Source organism: Agelaius tricolor, unplaced genomic scaffold (assembly GCF_023055355.1).
Source record: "Agelaius tricolor isolate 1412-34295 unplaced genomic scaffold, bAgeTri1.0.p SCAF_2, whole genome shotgun sequence".
NCBI lineage: Eukaryota > Metazoa > Chordata > Aves > Passeriformes > Icteridae > Agelaius > Agelaius tricolor.
The window spans coordinates 20,005,178-20,022,989 of NW_027269262.1; positions in this window are offsets into that span (position 1 = coordinate 20,005,178).

The following is a 17,812-nucleotide window of genomic DNA, read 5'->3' on the forward strand; positions in this document are numbered from 1 at the left end:
AATGCAGAGGGCTCTGCAGAGCAACAGCATGTGACATTCTATTACAAAGCTAATGTTGAATTAGCTGCCTGGAACTTAACTGATGAGTGAAATATGCTTATAGATTTAGCATTCATTCAACATAAAAACCCTGCAGAATTTTAGTCAAGAAGGTGGTATTGTTATTGCAAAATCATTTTGCTTTATAACCAATTGAGGCCATGGAAGGTAATCTCAATGTTAAGTATTTTTACAATACTTGATAGCCATTAAACTAGTCTTGACTATACATGGCATCATACACCAGAAATGCATTTTTAAAATAATTTTTAAATTTTATTTCATTTAATTCCTGTGTGAGGGATTTGCATGGATTACAGGTGTGATACAAAACTGCAGAATTAATTTTTCAGTATTCTAAAACAAAATTTGTTTTTCTAAATTGCAAAATGAGTCTTTACAGAATCTCAAATCTTGTTATTACTTGCTTTATTTACTTCTTAACTTCTCTTACTTGGTGTTTATCTTTTTTTTTGGGGGGGGAAGGAGATTGTTTCCCACCAAGTAGGTCACCTTGAGCATTCCCTTAGTTGCAAAGATATACCCATACATATATTTTTCAGTCCCAAGAGATATGCAATTAACCTGTTCTACAAGACTTGTACATTGAACTCCATTAAAAATTAAGTTAGGGATACTTAAAATTTTAAACATCATACATAATTATATATCGTCACTGAACTTAAAAAATTCAAAGCAAACAGGCACCAAAAAAAACACCAAACCCCAAAACAAACAAATAAACCACCAGAAAGATCAAAATTAAAAAATACTCTCAAGAATTTTACTAATTTTTGCCAAGACAGCTAATTTAAATTGTTTAATTAAATAAAAATAGATTTACATCATTACCTTATCTGAAATATTTGGGGTTCAGCAGCAACTAAAATGTGACCCTCTTGGAAAAAGTCCACAGGATATCAAATCTTCAAATAAATCTCTACACTTTGAAAGGATTTCAAACCCTCAGGTATGATCCTGGCTGGAGGATTAAAATTTAATCAAGATGATAGCTATCATGAGACACACTGTGTACCTGGTTCAGAGCCACAAAAGAAACCTTGCATTGCAGAATCAGACCTTGCTCCTCATGTTGGACTACAGCTCCTGTTACTGCAAAATTTGAGGAAAAAAAGTGAATTACAGAATAAATAAATCAACAGAAAATAAGCCCATATGAAATGCTTAATTGGGAACAGCTGGCATTTTTATCATCCTTTCCATCCTGCTGCCAGTTATTTATGAAATATAATGATGAATTATTATGCTTCTCACAATATTTTCATACACGAATCTGTTGTGAGCTGTTTTCTAAAATAAGTGCACTTCCCACAAAAATTATATATCTCTATTTTTAAATTCCATCAATAATATTGATGTCAAAGATGTCTTATAGGAAAATAAATATCAAAATTAAAAATGAATTCTCAATTTATGACATAGTAATATTTTCTACATAATTTAGGAAAAAGAAATAATGAATTGCAATTAAATTAGTTAATTCTGTTATCCAATGTTGCTTACTCAACATGTTGATTAGAACTCTAGAAAACTGCCAAAGGAAGTAAGAAAAGAAGTAAATAGTTGCATACATTCTCAGAGCTTTGGAAGAGACCATCAGGGAACTTAAAGCTTGAAATATTAAGAGCAGTTAATCCGTAGATGAATCCTAGGGATTTTTTTCCTATGGAAGTGAAGCAGTTTTTTGCTATTTAAGAGCAAAAGTATTCTGTCAAATTTTGGCAGAAAATGATCTTCCTGCCTGGAAGGTGGACAAGGGAAATGTCAGAAGTGGTATCATCCCTACAAACAATTTTGTCTCCCATCCCAACTGCAGGTTTCGAAGACCGAGAGGATCATCTTTGTGCAGGTATTCCATATCTGAGAGGTGGGAGGAACAAAGTCTCACGGAAAGGGCTGAACTTAAGGAAAAGTAAGACAGATGACCTGAGAGTTGATGAATCAGTGGGAAAACAAAGAAAATGGAAAGCAAAGCTTCATAGCTCTGCTCTCCACAGCAGAGCTAAATGAACACATAACCTTGTGGCCCAGTAAATTTGCTGTTACTTGCAACAGACAAACTTTTATGAGATGTTTCCAGTGACGGCTGGGCTGGGCTGGGTCTGCCAGAAGTGTTCTTATAGCCCATAACTTGTCTAATAATGAGTTATCCTATATTTATCTGAGTACATAAAGGCAGTGCACCCTTTGCTTTGGCACTTCAAAATTATATTTTTCAAAAATAGATGTAAACCCCACAGGAGTACCCCACTACTAAAATATTAATATCTCATATTTTGTGTGCCTTTCCCCTCACTCCTGCTCTCCCCTCCAGAAGGCATGCCCTTGCTTTGCTGGAGGCACAATCTTGTCAAGACACTAGAAAGCACCAAACCAAGAACTACATAAATTCTTCAAGCATCGTCAGCAGCACATCTCCTTGGGCCTCTTGTGCACAGGAAAGAACATTTTGGTTTTGTCCATAAAAAAGTAGAAGAATCTGCATATGAATTCTGACTGCTTTTTGATATATATGTTGAAATAAAATATGATAAATGCTATTTCTATTTAAGTCAACACATTCAATGATCATATAAATAAATTAAGAGTATTCTCAGCATCAAGTGATGTAAGCTAGAAAAGCCACCATCAAGTGTTAGTTGTTTAGTAGTTAAATGTCTTTCTCAAGATCATCACAGCCAGTGCCAAACTTGAAGCAATAATCTTCTGGATCATTGAGACCATGGCTTTTCTCAATTACCTCTATCTATATTTGGAAGAATTCTGATGTAGTTTTCTTAATGACGTCCCATTTCCACTGTATTATTGAAGAAATCAAAAGTTTTGAGTGCAGATTTATTAAGATTTAAAGCACTGCAATTCTTGATCAAAGGTAATTGCCTTTCTTTTCCTTTTTCTTCCCTTTTTTATTTTCAAACTCCTGTGACAACAGAAAATATTAGGTTGCTATGCTACCTTAAAAGCCTGTTTTATACACAATAATGAAATGAAATTTATTGAACTCTAAAATGGGAATGATGAAAAAATCCATTCTCAGTCATCACTGTCACTATTTGAATTAATTAGTTCCAATACCACAATTTTGGTCTAATTTACCTTATGGCATTGTAAGTCCTAGGAAAATTTATCTTCTGATGAACTTCTTACATATAAATCACTTAGAAGTAATTTTGTATTTATTATAATTAGCAATTAAATCAGATGCAATAAGCAACAAGCAGAAGTTTCTATTGTACTCAGTGGGTTGCTTTGGTTTGGTTTTTTTTCCTAATGTGGTCTGCATCTATTCAGAACCTTTTTATTGATTCTTACATCATTATTCTGAGTTCATAAACAGCAGTTGATCTAACATAATGACTGTGTCAGAATATCTTATTGCAGTTACAATGAAGTATTAATTCATATGACATTATTTTCCCCTGGTTTCCAATAAAATTTTTAATTTAATTTATTTTTAATTTATGTCTAGTACAGGTGAGTATAGCAGAGAAATAATTAGCAGTGTTCTATGTTGGATTGTTCACTCAAGACAAAAATAATTTTATGAGCTGAAACATCAACTTTTTGGTGCAAAGACTCACTAAAATATTTCAGTTACTTCAGCTGTGGATAGTTCAGCTGTAGGTATAAAATTCTTTTTCTGCCTCTAGGCTCTGTGAAACTGCTTCTTCCAGACCATACTTCAGTCCACATCTCTTTCCAGGCAAATATGGAAATTTCTATTTGGTATTGTGAGTGTGATCTCCATTTATTATTGTCATAGAATGCATTTATTGCCCAGAATTTTCTGAAGTTTAGAATTTCTATATTTTGTGGTATTCTGTGGAAAAAAAAATTCTGCAACTACCTAAATTGTTTTGTTATTGCTATGGATCCTCTTATTCTCATTTTCATACTTACCAACAATTTTATGTATTCTAACTAATGAACACTGGCTTTATGAGAGATGCTCATAAGAAAAAAGAAAAAAGAGGTTTTGAGAATTTCTATTTCCTTTGCCGTACCCTGGTCACAAGATATTTTTGCTTTCCTTTGAGAAAACTTAGTAAACTATGCTTTTTCTTACTTATTCATATTTCTATTCATTTTTCTAATATTTCTATAATATTTTTGTAACTATTGATGTTTATTCATTGAACTAAATAATTATTGCAGTGTCCTAGTTACATCCTCTAACTTTTTGCTAATCATAATAAGAAAACTATAATTTTCCTTTTTTTTTTTGGTTAAATATTGTTAAATAGACTTTTTAGGTCCACGGGCAAAAAGATCTATTTCTAGAACACTGCACAATGAAACTGCATAAATTAAAAATTATTTCTATAATGTCTTAAATTATTTTGGAAGAGTAGAAATCCTATAGAGATGTGAAGAAAATGGATTAATGCAAAAAAACCCCAAAAACAAATGATGGAAGTCAGAGATGGCTGAATCCCTGCAAGTTTTTAATCAACTAATGTTGAAATATTTGCTATAATTTTGCAGAATAAATGAAATTAAGCTATTCCAAGACAGAGACTGCTTAGCCAAGGTAATTCATTAACTAAAATTATCCATTGAAAATAGAAATTTGTATAATATTTTGGAGATACAAAAATTTCTATAAAATATAGAATTATAGAGGAGACTTAGTTGTGTCCTAATGTCTCTCAGTGCATAATATCTTCTATAAAATATTGATTCATTCATAATTTAATGCTGTCCTTAGAAAAGGTGCTTTTCTTATTTGATGCCCATCAGAACAGGACTGAATGAAGATAATGATAGTGATAATGATAATAATAAGCTGATCCTTACAATCTGTGTAGAAGAAAAAAAATCCAAATTATACAACTTATAACAATAAAATGAGAAATATTTATTCACTTCTGGTTTAAGATATTATCAATGTAAAGTTTGATATTTAGGTTGTGCTATTCATGTATGTTTTCTAATTCAACACTGTATTTCCTTGATTTTTCGTCTTTGAAATTCAGGTTCACTTGCATGGGGGGATTTTTTTGTGACAAAGAAGTTTGAGGGAGAGATCTGTGATCTCTTCTGCCTCATCAAACCTGCCCTTCTTCTTGTATGAGTTTTGCCTGGAGCACACAGTTCATCTTCCACAGTTGCACGACAGGGTTTTTATATTTGATTCTGTCATCACCCACTGAATTTCACAGAGAAATAAGCTGGTTATATTTTTGTCTTTTAGGAGCAGAAAGGGCTCTCTAGGTTTCTCTGGACACTGCATTCTCTCAACAGCATTCATCTTGACTTCTTCATTTCTTTTATTCCTATTAATTAGACGCCCAGTAATATGTAAATTCCTGAAATTTCAGCATTATGCCACCATTAAACTTTTATTCCCACATTTATTTTCTTTATTAAAACCACAAGTAAACAAGCAAACAAAAACTATCAATCTATGTTGCAAGCAAATAGAAGTAAGATTTTCTCCTGCAGTCACAAAACCTTCTATGCTATTGGTGATGTAATATACATCTACACTCCTTAATGCCTATGGTATTAGTCTCACAGTCTATTAAATACTCGTTCTATATATCAGGGGTAGATCTGCATTGTCATTTCCTACTTCTTATATATCCATATTTTTCTATTTCTACCCCAAGATGGAAAGGAAAGAAAATATCATTTTTTTTAATTGAACCTAAACATGGCAGTGTGCTCTTCTTCACAATTTGCATAAGAAGCTCTTAAATGAATTCAGCTGTTGACAATGATATTCCTAACTGGTTCGCCAAATTTACAGCATGAAAAAAGGAACACAAAGGCCCAATACAGAATTAAATAATCATGACTTCATTAATAATTATTAAAAAAAAGATTAAAATAAAATAAAATAAAATAAAATAAAATGTGGCAGTACCAGTTTTTGGTTTCCCTGGATCTGGATTGAAGGCACTTGAGATAGTAGTTCATGTTCGGACTCAGGTGTTTATTATTTCTTATCAGTAAAACAGTCTCACTACTGTGAGTTTGGCAGCTTTTCATTGGAAGGCACAAAATGGCCAACAATCTCTTGTTACAAGGTCTTTTAAGACTAAACTATCCAATTAAGAACTGACACCTAGATTATTTTCCCTTTTAACCCAATAACTGATCCCACAGAGCCCACAATGTGGACTTTTCTGCCCAATTACAAAATGCCACCCAAATCCAAGAAGAAGAAGGAAGAACCAGGAAGAAGAAACCCAGGACAACACCCTGTGCCCTCCATCTTGCTTCCATCCACAACATACTAAAAATCCCAAAACCTAAATTTCTCACCAAGTGATGCACCTACGCTACTCCCTCTAATTTATTTCACACTTTTGTGGATTCTAGTCTACCTTGAAGTCTAGGAAACTTTCTCCATGAATGAGGGTCAAAGTCAGTGCTCCCCTGGGGGTCAGGGCACCCCAGAGCAGACAGAGAAATATTCCAGGTGCCCTGGGTTTCCACAAATAAAATAAAATAAAATAAAATAGAATAGAATAAAATAAAATAAAATAAAATAAAATAAAATAAATAGATTAAAAGAACTGCACAAATCCCTGTTAAAAGCTTGCAGTGGTTTAACTCCAGTAAGTAACTAAACCCCATGCAGGTGTTCATTCTTACTGACTCCTTCAGTAAGATGGGGGAGAGAATCAGAAGAGTAAAAGTGGGCAAAATCGTGGGTTGAGGTAAAGACAGTATAACAGGGAAACAAAAACCCATGCACAAGCAAAGTGAAACAAGGAATCCATTCATCAATTCCCATGGGCAGGCAGGTGTTCCGCCATTCCTGGGAAAGTGAGCTCCATCTCACAAAATGGTGACTTGGGAAGGCAAATATCATCACTCTGAATTTCCTTCCTCCTTTTCCCCTACCTCTGCATGCGGAGCACGGTGCCCTGTGGTCTGGAATATGCCTTTGCTCAGCTGGGGTCAGCTGTCCTGGCTGTCCCAGCTCCTCTGCACCCCCAGCCTCCTGACTGATGGGGTTCTGTGAGGAGCCAAAAAGGCCTTGACACTGTGCAAACACTGCTCAGCAGGAACTGAAACATTCTTGTTATCAACGCTCTTTTCAACACAAACACAGAACATGGCCCCATAACAACTGCTGGGAAGAAAATTAACTCCACCTTAGCCAAAACCAGTACAACAAAAATATATTGCTAGATGTAAGAAACCTAGAATCAGAAGATGAGCTGTAAGGCTTCTGCAACCTTTTTTCTAGTAAATTTAGATATAAAGGAAAAAAAGTTAATAAGCAACTTGGGAGTAGTTACAGAGTTCATTTTTACTTTTTGAGCAAAAAAAACAAAACCCAAAAATCTGAAGTAAATTTCTCTCTAGCAAACAACTTCTATTGTTAAATTTTCTGGATATATAACATGGCTTGGCAACCATCATTTTTTAACTGAGGTCCTAGCAAAACCAGAATTTTTTAATAAAAAGGAAAAAAAATGTTTTCAATATAGTAAAATGAGTAGATGGTCACCTGAAGAGAAGGACTAACTGATTGACTAACATATATTACTATAAATTAAAAATCTCACATGCAAGTTATATGATGGGTTCTGTCATAAAGAACATCTGACTGTTATTTTGATTTTACTACTAGATTACTAGGATCTGAAAGGAAGACTTTAGTTTTCTATCTCTACTCCGTATCACCACATAACCTTGTACATTTTAACATGGATTTTTTTACTCTCAGTTGTTTATTTTCAGAGGTTGATCATTTCTCCATCTTACTGCATGATATGATGAGCTGCTTGTAGTGGTAAATTGTATTATTACTTATACCTCAACAGTTTTTTGGAAAACATGTTATTAGGACCTTAGGAGTCTTTAGGTAATGACAGTCCATTATATTTTTATTGTTTATTATTTTTAATTACTATTGCTTTTCTTCTTATGTAAATATTTTATCAGACCGTTTTGTGTGCATAATTCATCCTGTTCAAAACCAATTCCTTTTTAGCAATCTCCTTTTTTATTGTTCAAAATGCATGGAGTAATCATCTAGATAACAGAGAATTCTCCATGGCTGGATGGTTGACTTTTCCAAAATGGTGACAAATACTAATGTGATTTCAGGAAATCGGGAGATATCCCTTTGTGCCAAATTGTTTTACAAACAAACAAACTAATTAACTAACCAAACCCCAGAATCCTAAAATTCTAAGCATTATTGTGTAGTGTACTGAAATATATGAGTAATTTTTTTTTCATAAAAATATGTATTTTATTAAAACAATTGGTTTTGGGGTTTTTTTTGGTGTTTTTTAAATCTTTCCAGTCCTTACTGGAATAAAGGGAATGCCAAATTTAAATGCATACAGTTTATGATGGAAATTATGATCTTTCTTCAGTTTGCTTTTGAGGTATTTATCTCAGAGAGAAGTATCAGTAATTGCTTCATATGATATATACACATAGTGAAATTTAATTAGTAATTTAAATTTAAAATTTAAATGTACACCAAATAGGAACATTTTGAATCCCAATTAAAATTAATGGCTACAATTAATTCAGGATTATTAGTCACCATCTTGTTCCCTGTTCCAGCTGCTGACATTTTCAAGTAAATGAGACAGTGTTTGGCAAATCTATGTCACAAACAACACCATCAGGGGATGCTGTCAGCTGTTTGCTTGTCAGAAGGATGTTAAAACCTTTCTATCTGCCTTACAGTTTCCTTTGCGAGGGATCTCCCAATCACAAAAGCTGCCAGATCACCACCTGCATAATGTGAAAAAGCTTCCATGAGTCCTGAGATAAGCACAGAACTGCTCAACTCCTCATGTCTATCAATCTTTCTCATTCCTCACATGTAAGGAAAGAGAAATTCAGACTTGTTTGTAAATATTTGTCAAGAGGATTAATATTTCCTTTTTATATAAGTCACAACCATATTCTTGAGAGTACAGGACCTTACAATAAGCAGTTTAGGGGTCATCTTTATTTTGTCCTTATGTCAAGAAGCAATTTGTTCAGAGTTTTTGCACATATTTGTTAAGCTACGCATTCTAACCCAAAACTAATTCAAATCCAGACAAGTGTAAAATTCTTATTTGTCTGGGGAAACATTTCATTAAATATGCATTAAGTCTCACCCTTACTTTTACATGTGATTATTACACTACTTTCATTTTGAAACTCATGAAATGCAAATCACAAACAAAATTTCACCTGAAGTCAATGGGGGAGTCTAACACTGGACCCTTAGTACTCATTGCCCACACCCAGTGTTACAGTGAATAAATGACATCTTCTTTCCAAATTGAACAAAAGTCTATGTTTAATTTCTCATATTTTCTTGGTAGTAAGATGTCTTTGGATTGTGCTATGCTACATGATAAAACCATGTAAGCATTGCAAAATAAAGCTGTATTTTGCCACCTTAGGTTATTACACAATAGCCTAAGGTGACAAAATACAGCTTTACACAAGCTAAGATCTAACAAAAACTTTACATGTCAAAAATAGCTCTTTTATTGAGGCCACTTGCAAACCCATCTGTCTTTAATTTCCAAAATGATCTATGTAAATAAAATTTCTCCATGTGAAAAAGGTAAGAGTGAAATATTAGTTGGGAAAACTTCAGTAGACATGTCATGTAACAAATACATTTAGGGTGCACAAGGTTAAGTGCTACTAATTTTTTAAGCATGCAAGTAGAAAATAACACTAAACAATAAATTGTTTTTTGGTGTTTTCAGACAGGCCTGAAACCGTGCTTGGCATTTCTTTTCAATTGGCAACATTACAAACAGCAAAGTCTGCAAAATCTCTGGTATTTAGGACAATTTTATCTGTATTCCCCACAACTGTCAATAGATAAAAAGTATCTTTTTGCACAGGAGATATCTAGGTTCAGACATTTTATTTATTAAATTCAGTTTCCCCTGAACATCACCACTTTTCTATCTTAATTTCATTCTGTGTCACAACTACAGCTACAAATTACTTCTCTGGGTTTAGGCTGTGCTCTGTAATCAGCAAAGTTAAATCATACATCACAAGAAATTGAACCAAGGCAGGCCCTTTTCTAGTCCTGCCATCTATTAAAACTTCTGTTTTCTGTCAAAGGCTTCTTAATGCTTTGTGGGTGTTTGCTGTTAAGTTTATGTTTCTGATGCTTTACAGAAACTCAGACCTGCAAAACACCTGTAAATCCCTTAACAAATGTGCAATCTTGCTACCATCACTGCTTTCTGCCTGAATGCTTTTGAAAGTTATGGACCCCTTCTAACTTGTGATAAGTCCAGTAGTTGATATGATAAAAGATGTTATCTTTACTTATCCACTTTAGCTTGCCAAAAATCTGTGTGAGAGAAATTCTTGTCATAGATCATGTTATATTTCTGTAATGGATGTGTTTTCTCTGTTCCACAGTCTGAAAAAATCAGAAAGCAATTTTACCTATCTTGTAGATTAGCAAGAGAAATTTCCAGGTTTAGTGAGCCAGCTCAATGGGGCTTAATATTCTTTCTTTGGCATGTAGGTCAGAGTTTTTCCCAAGACATATTTTTGTTCAAGGCTATTACAATGTACTATGTGAAGGTGTACATATGATGGCTACAGTATGGCAATATATGATGCAGAGTATTGGGATTTCTGACAATTGTTATTTCTTGATTTACTTTATGTTTGAAATTTTGAGATGCAGCCTTGGAAACAGAGAGCTGAAAGGGTAAGAGGAGGCAACCATGTGAAGAACAAATTATCAGTGTGATAGGGAGACCTCCCTGATGGACAGCCTCAGAAAAAGAAAGAATTTGTTCATGTGATAATGAACTGTAAGTTTTCAATGTGAGACGATGGAAAAGGAAAGCCAATTCTTTCCAATTCAGGGCTGAATATGCAGAGATTTCTTGAGAGAAAGAAAACAGGCAGCACTTTTCTCTGGGGACTTCTAGTGGAGTAATACTTGGAATATGGAATTCAGTTCAAGAAACTATCTTCCAGATAAATATTTGTAAACTGTGGGGACTTCAGAAACAACCATGACAATTCTAGAAAATTACACATCTCTGGCTTGTCTAATGCCTGGAATGAAACAAGAAATCAATAAGCGTTTGAAGGATGAAAGCCCAAAAGACAAAATTGTTATTTTAAAGAATGCAAGAAAGTGTAACAAGAAATAGTGTTGTTTTGATGTTGAATATCAATCAAGAGAGTTGAACTGGCTATTTCAAACATATCCCAAGTTCTATTTAAGCAGCAATACTACTTTTCTGAGGGAAATGACAAGAATCTCTTGCTAAATTAAAAAAAAATATTTAAAGCTACTTTTTTTATACCTTACATAGTAAAATAAAGAAATACAGCTCCTGGAGATCTGAGCTGACAGATTTGTTTGTCCTTTCTGTTTTATAGACGAAAACTCTGTTTTCCTCTATATTATACCATCTATCCTTCTACTGTTACTGGAATACATTTTATATTTCAGTGTTTGCATGTATTCAAATTTTAAAGTAATTAAAAAAACATTTTAGTTATATTTCCTTAATACATGTGTATCCATGACCAAGAAAATTAAATCATTCAGTTCTGAAAATTTAGGGAAAAATCCTATTTTAACACTTTTAGAATAAAATTTGGGATTTGTCGGAAACATTTCACTCCTCTTCAGAAATGGCTCCCCTAGAACTGATTTGCTGATTTCATTTTACATAGACATCAGAGATCATGTCTTATTTGTGATTACATCTTCATGAATGCTTGAAAAATTATTGTGTTAACATGGGTCTCTTTTGACCCATGAGAGGTCAACTTCCTTGCAACCCAGAACAGTCACTGTATACGTGTCTGAGTCTGAATACACAAACTTCACTTTACAGTTAGACACTTTGAATCACTTCAATAACTGTCTTCAAAAAATGAATGAAAATAAAAGAAACACAGTAATAAAAATTACTCTATTTTATTGTAATTACTTACAACTAAATAATTTTTCTTTCAATTTTATTACTTATATAGTTTTCTATCTTCTATTATATGAACTGAATAATTGGAAATTTTATGAAGTTTGCAATTATTCTCTATTGGTCTAAATTTCTGATACACTAAAATAATTCCAACATACAGTGCTCAAATATTGCAAAAACCACCCCAAACTCAATTAAAATATTTGAGCTCATCTAACTACTGAAAAAAAGTTTTTTCCTTCTCAGTGATGATTGAGATCAACTTCCCAGTGTTAGTTTTTTCTAGGAGAATTCCACTGTTTGACTAATTCTAGAAACAGCAAAAATATCACCAGTGTTTAATTGGTCTGAAGTTCAATGATAAAATATGCAGCAATTGGTTGGGGGTTTGACTATTAGAAAACCTTTACTGGCACCAGCTGAAGATTTATTGCAATGGCTTTATCAAAATAAAAGACAGAAAGTTTCTGTTCAAGTATCTCTTCCCACGTAGGAATGTTTTAAAACATAAAGCAGATGACATTAAAGTAAAATCTTTGCCTGGTATATATCAGAAAAAGAAAACGTTATTTCTATCCACAAAAATCTGTCTTTCCCTTTCATATTGAGTTCTCATTACAATAAGATGACAGATTTCTTTCTTAAAAGAAAACACAACTCCATTTTGTATAGTTCCAACGCTCATGAAAATACTACTGATGTGATGTGGTATAAATTACATCTCAAAAAGACAACAGCAATATACCCAGAAGCAATAAAAACCAAATATGAGCAGTGCAGAATTCTCCAAACTAGTTTCTATAAAGTAATTCCAAACTATAAAATTATAAAACTAGTAACTGGGTGCCTATGCTTGTAGATATTGAGCTTAAGACAGAGTAAAAATCTTCCTATTGAAAAAACAAGATGCTTTTTTTTTCCCAAAATCAGACAAGGCCCAGGTTGCTACTCGTGTATGGCATTTTACTCTTGCAATCCAGAACACATATTTCTTAAGAAAAATAACTAGCAAGAAGTTATTCTGTAAATTGTATTAATATTTAAGAGAAGGGCTATTGCTAATTGTGTGTCCAATGTAGAGCAAACTCAAGTGCTACCATGTCAGTCTTGACCCAGAATTCATACTGAACTGGCTAAAACCTGCTTTTCTAGGTAAAACACATTTCCCACATTTAATTTCAGGGTTTATCAAGGTAGAGTCCTTTGTGCAAATCAGCAGCTGATTTGCTACAACACCCAGCTAACAACATAGACATATATTACTGCACAAGCAATAAAATTTCTGAAATCATTGTGATAGTAAGCAGAAATGCAGAACTTTCCTAAATTTCTTAATAGGCTAATTGGAAACCCTTCACATAACTATTATAAAATATTTCTTGCCAATGGTTATATTGCTCTGGAAGACTGTAATTATTCAGATGGATCTGGGGAATAGTTCTTAGGCAGGTTATTTTTAGTTTGTTACCCCTGCTCCTGTACTTGATTAATTTGTTCTCCTAAATCCTGTGTTGCTCAAACCATTCATTGTTCAGTGGCAGTGTTGTCTCATGAGCAGCAAATTACATTGAGAGCAACCACAAAGAGATATATTTTGTACAACGACTGCAAAAACTTTGCTTGCTACATCACAGAAAAAGAAAATGACCATAACTGGTCAGGTCAGGGGAATGGAAGAGTTTAAAAGAGAAATTCAGAGAGGAAAACCAGAAATAAAAGCAGAACGAGTATAATTATTTGTCATGCCATTATTTTCTTGCAAAACCACGAAACACGTTTGTCATACATAGCACATGAAATAAAGGTACAAAGACAAATGCAATTTTTTCACTTGCTTCTTCTTCTTCTTTCTATTCTGATACAATATTTCAAAGAGTTTTAAGATACTTAAGATATGTAAAATCAAAAACTTCTGCTGTTGAATGCAGCTATCTTAATAACTATATAAATTTATATGTTTAAGTGTTATGCCTTTGGACTGTAACAAGGACACTCAATACTAAAACCACTAAGATAGTCTAGCAGAATTGTCTTGATTGGTAAATCTGCACTTATTTTAATAAAGAAACAATAAAATTGAAGCAAGCTAAGTCAGTATGTAAATATTTAATCATATTTGCTAAAAATTACAGGAAACAAAATTATCTAAGGAATCAATTAGAAAAAAGTTATTATTTTGTGATAATTAATTTTTTTCTTGTTTAAAATAGCATGAGAACTCTTCTCAATTTTGATTGCTTTTTATTTGCTTCAAGATTCAGTTGGGACAGGGAGGTTGTGATTTCCCCAATGTTAGTAAGCATAAAAAGCTGATGTAATATGATGAATTGTAGTAGAAGAAGAATTTAGGAATGACCAGAAATTACTAATCATATTTCTCTAATTTCCCATTTAAAAATTGTTTCAAGTTTGGAATAGTAGGTTTGATTAGAATCATTCTGCAAATTCACAGTGAAATTACCAGCAACAACACACATGGTGCTCATAGGAATATCTGCCCTCTAAATAATATTCCTCCTTAGCCAAAAGTAGAGTACCATGCATGGGATTCTTTAGTGAGTACACCTGCAGCTTTGTATATGAAATGAAAAGATTCACTGTAGATAAAGGCATGCTCTGGACCATCCCTGCTCTTGGAATTTAAATTGGATGATATTCTGGAGAATCATCTGGTAGAATAAGTCAACAGAGTACAAAGGGTGTAAAACAAGCTTGGGGGATGAACTGCACAGTCTAGGACCATTCTCTAGAGCCAACTAAATAACAACAATTTTCTGTACTAATATAAAATTACATAATTTTGTAATATAATCTTGATAACAATTATGTGAGGAACTGCCTCTAAAAGTACCAGGAAAGTTAGAAAAGCAACGTATTCTCATAAGCTGCAATCACATACATCAAAACACAACTAAAAAATTGTTCATTTTATTTTATTTATTTAATTATTCATTTTATTTTATTATTTACAGTTCATATAACAGATCACTCTCCATTTCCATACCCTTTCTAAAGGCCTGTATGTTTCTTTGAACTCCACAAAATCTTACAAGAGGATATTGCAGTAAATAACAGTAATTCAGAGTCAGAGTAATCATTCATGCTGTAAAATCCTTTTGTGCTTTATGTGATCTCAGATAAATAACATCCATGCACATATCTCAACCATCCTCATATCACATCATAATTTTGCATCAGACTGTACTGCTTCTAGGTAGAGGTTCTGGAGCTGAATTAGTTGTTTTTTTTTTTTTCTTGTGACTACAAAACCTGTGATAGCAATTGTTTACAGTAAAAAGTCTTTATATTGCTAGACTAATTAACATTAGCCAGAGTTCAATTTTGTTGTAAGCCACTTGAGAGTCAATTTCAGAATAAAAAGAAATTTTTTGAAAATGTCCAAACAACAGCAGACAAGAACTGTTTCTGATTTTAAATGCTCATTACTATATTTTGTATAGGTAGAAGCAGATATTCTGGTGGGGAAAGCAGCACCACTTGCTTTTTTTAGTAAAAGGAGGTATGCACATTGCTTCTCTCACTCTGGACACACTTTCTGGATTGGTCTGTGTGAAATGCCTATGCAGATGTTTCCAGCTGAAGGCAAATATTCAGGATGCATTAAGCTCCTCAGTGCTACCAAATAGGGAAAGATTTGGAAGCAAATTGTCTGGACACTAACTCACTGACAAAATTTCAAGTGCCTACAGGTAGGTATTAGATGTGTAAAGATTTCCATTGTGGTTTTGAGGATTGTGTCTGATATTTAAATCTTTAAGAACTTTTTTAATTGTGCATTTTACAACCAAATATTTAGGAAGCTTTTTTATCTTTTTTCCAACTTTGATTAAATGACCTATAACAGCCAAAGGGCAGAATTTCCTCCTTACTTTCTCCTTTCCCTTTCTTTTTTCAGAGCAATCAAATTTCATTCCCCTCGACCCTTTCTTTCCTACCACAACTTTCCTACACAGTTTAAAATTGGGTCTGTGTATTACAACTATTGTTATCCTTCCCATTTCCCAAAAATCACTAACTAAAATCTGAAGATAGTTTAGCTTCAGATAAGAAGGACATAAAAAAATAAATCCAAAAAAGAAAGTGCCTTGCATGGGAAAACCAGCAGGCCCTGCTTCAAGGAGTTATTAAAATGGAGATCGTGTTATTTACTTCTGTCATAATCCCCCGTAGCCTCCACAAATATCACATTTTTGCACTGGGAGGTGAAAGAGGCAAGGCAGAAAAAAGGTCTTATCTCTCTGTAGACTGCTCTTTTATTGAGAGAAAGCTGTTGTCAGTTAAAATAGGCAGAAATACTGCATTTCATCAGGTGTAAGTCAGAGAGTGGTTTTGGTCCAGTCAATACCTCAGCACCAAATATTTAAATACTCAAATATAATCACAGAATAAAAGAGGAAGCATTCTTCTGTGATGACAAACTCAGGAAATTCTGCACAAATGTAGAAAATCATTGACTTAGTTTATCCCATTTTGGTTTTGGAGAACACACAGGAAGCATTTTTAGACCCCCTAAATACAAAATATAAGTGTACTAATACCAGATAACCTTTTTATTAGGGCAGAAATCAGTTATGAATAAATTCCTCTCATGTATAAGGAACTTCAGTGCACCTTTACTGCTGTGATAAATATTAAATTGGAGCCATCAGAACCTGATATAATCCCCTGAAATTCAGAAAATTAACTGATAATGAAGAGGAAAAAAAAATCACACAGTACTGTATGCTATGATCTTTCCTTAATATGGCAGATTGCAATTTATGGCCAGAAAAATGTCTCCAAAATTTAAAATGTGACCTTCCAAGAACACAGGTTTGTGTCAAAAAATTAGTAGCAGTAAGATGCTGCAATGAAAGAGGCTTTAAAATCAGATAAAGAGAAAGAAGGAAAATAAAAATGAAACAAAATGAGGTGCCAGCATACAATTGCAATTGTCTACTTAAGATTTTTATATAGAAGTGGCTAAAAATAATGAAATCTTAGGATAATTACTACCTGTGATGCAATTTAGATGTTTTCATAGTTAGCATCATAACTCAAGAAAACAGTTATGATAGTTCTTAGGGAAAAATATACACAGAATTTAATGACTTTATCACTTATCCAGGCATCCAGAGTAATAATAATTTTCTAAATACCTTTGGCTTTTAAATGTAGGGAAAAATTTTTGGGAAGAAAAAGCAGGTACACAATGTCTTTAAATTTCTTTGATCAAAAAAATTGTATATAAACCCAAAAAAAAATTTCATAATTTTGTACACCGCAAGATATATCAGTGCCTCATACCTGCAATTAACCAATCCATGCCTTTAGTGCCTACACATTGGATTTCAGCAGAGAGCTGTTAGAAAGTCAATAGTAACTCTGTGCAACTTTTTCACTAGAGACTCTTGGATCAAAAGTGAGAACAAATTGTAATTTTCAAACTTTAAAGGTTCTCACATTTCCCATGTCCATTGTGCGTTCATTTGAAATTGGTAAATATTATTTCCAAAATGTGTTGTGCTATCTGCAGAAACAAATTCAGTGGAAGAGAATAGATGCTGTGGACTTGAAGAAATCACTGAAAATAAGAAAAAGATTTACAGCCAAATATGAGAAAAGAAAAAAGACCTTGATGTAGGTTTATGAGGAAGCTGTCATAGTAATTTCACCTGTGCTCTGAGCCAGTGGGGCACAAACCATTTCTGATCTGAATCATGCAGGTCCATCTGTAAATACAGATCCAATGCTAGTAAGTCCACCTGAAAAATAAACTTTTAATCATGGCCATTCCTACATTTTTCTATGTTCCTGTCACTTTGAAACTTGGAAATGGAACTGCT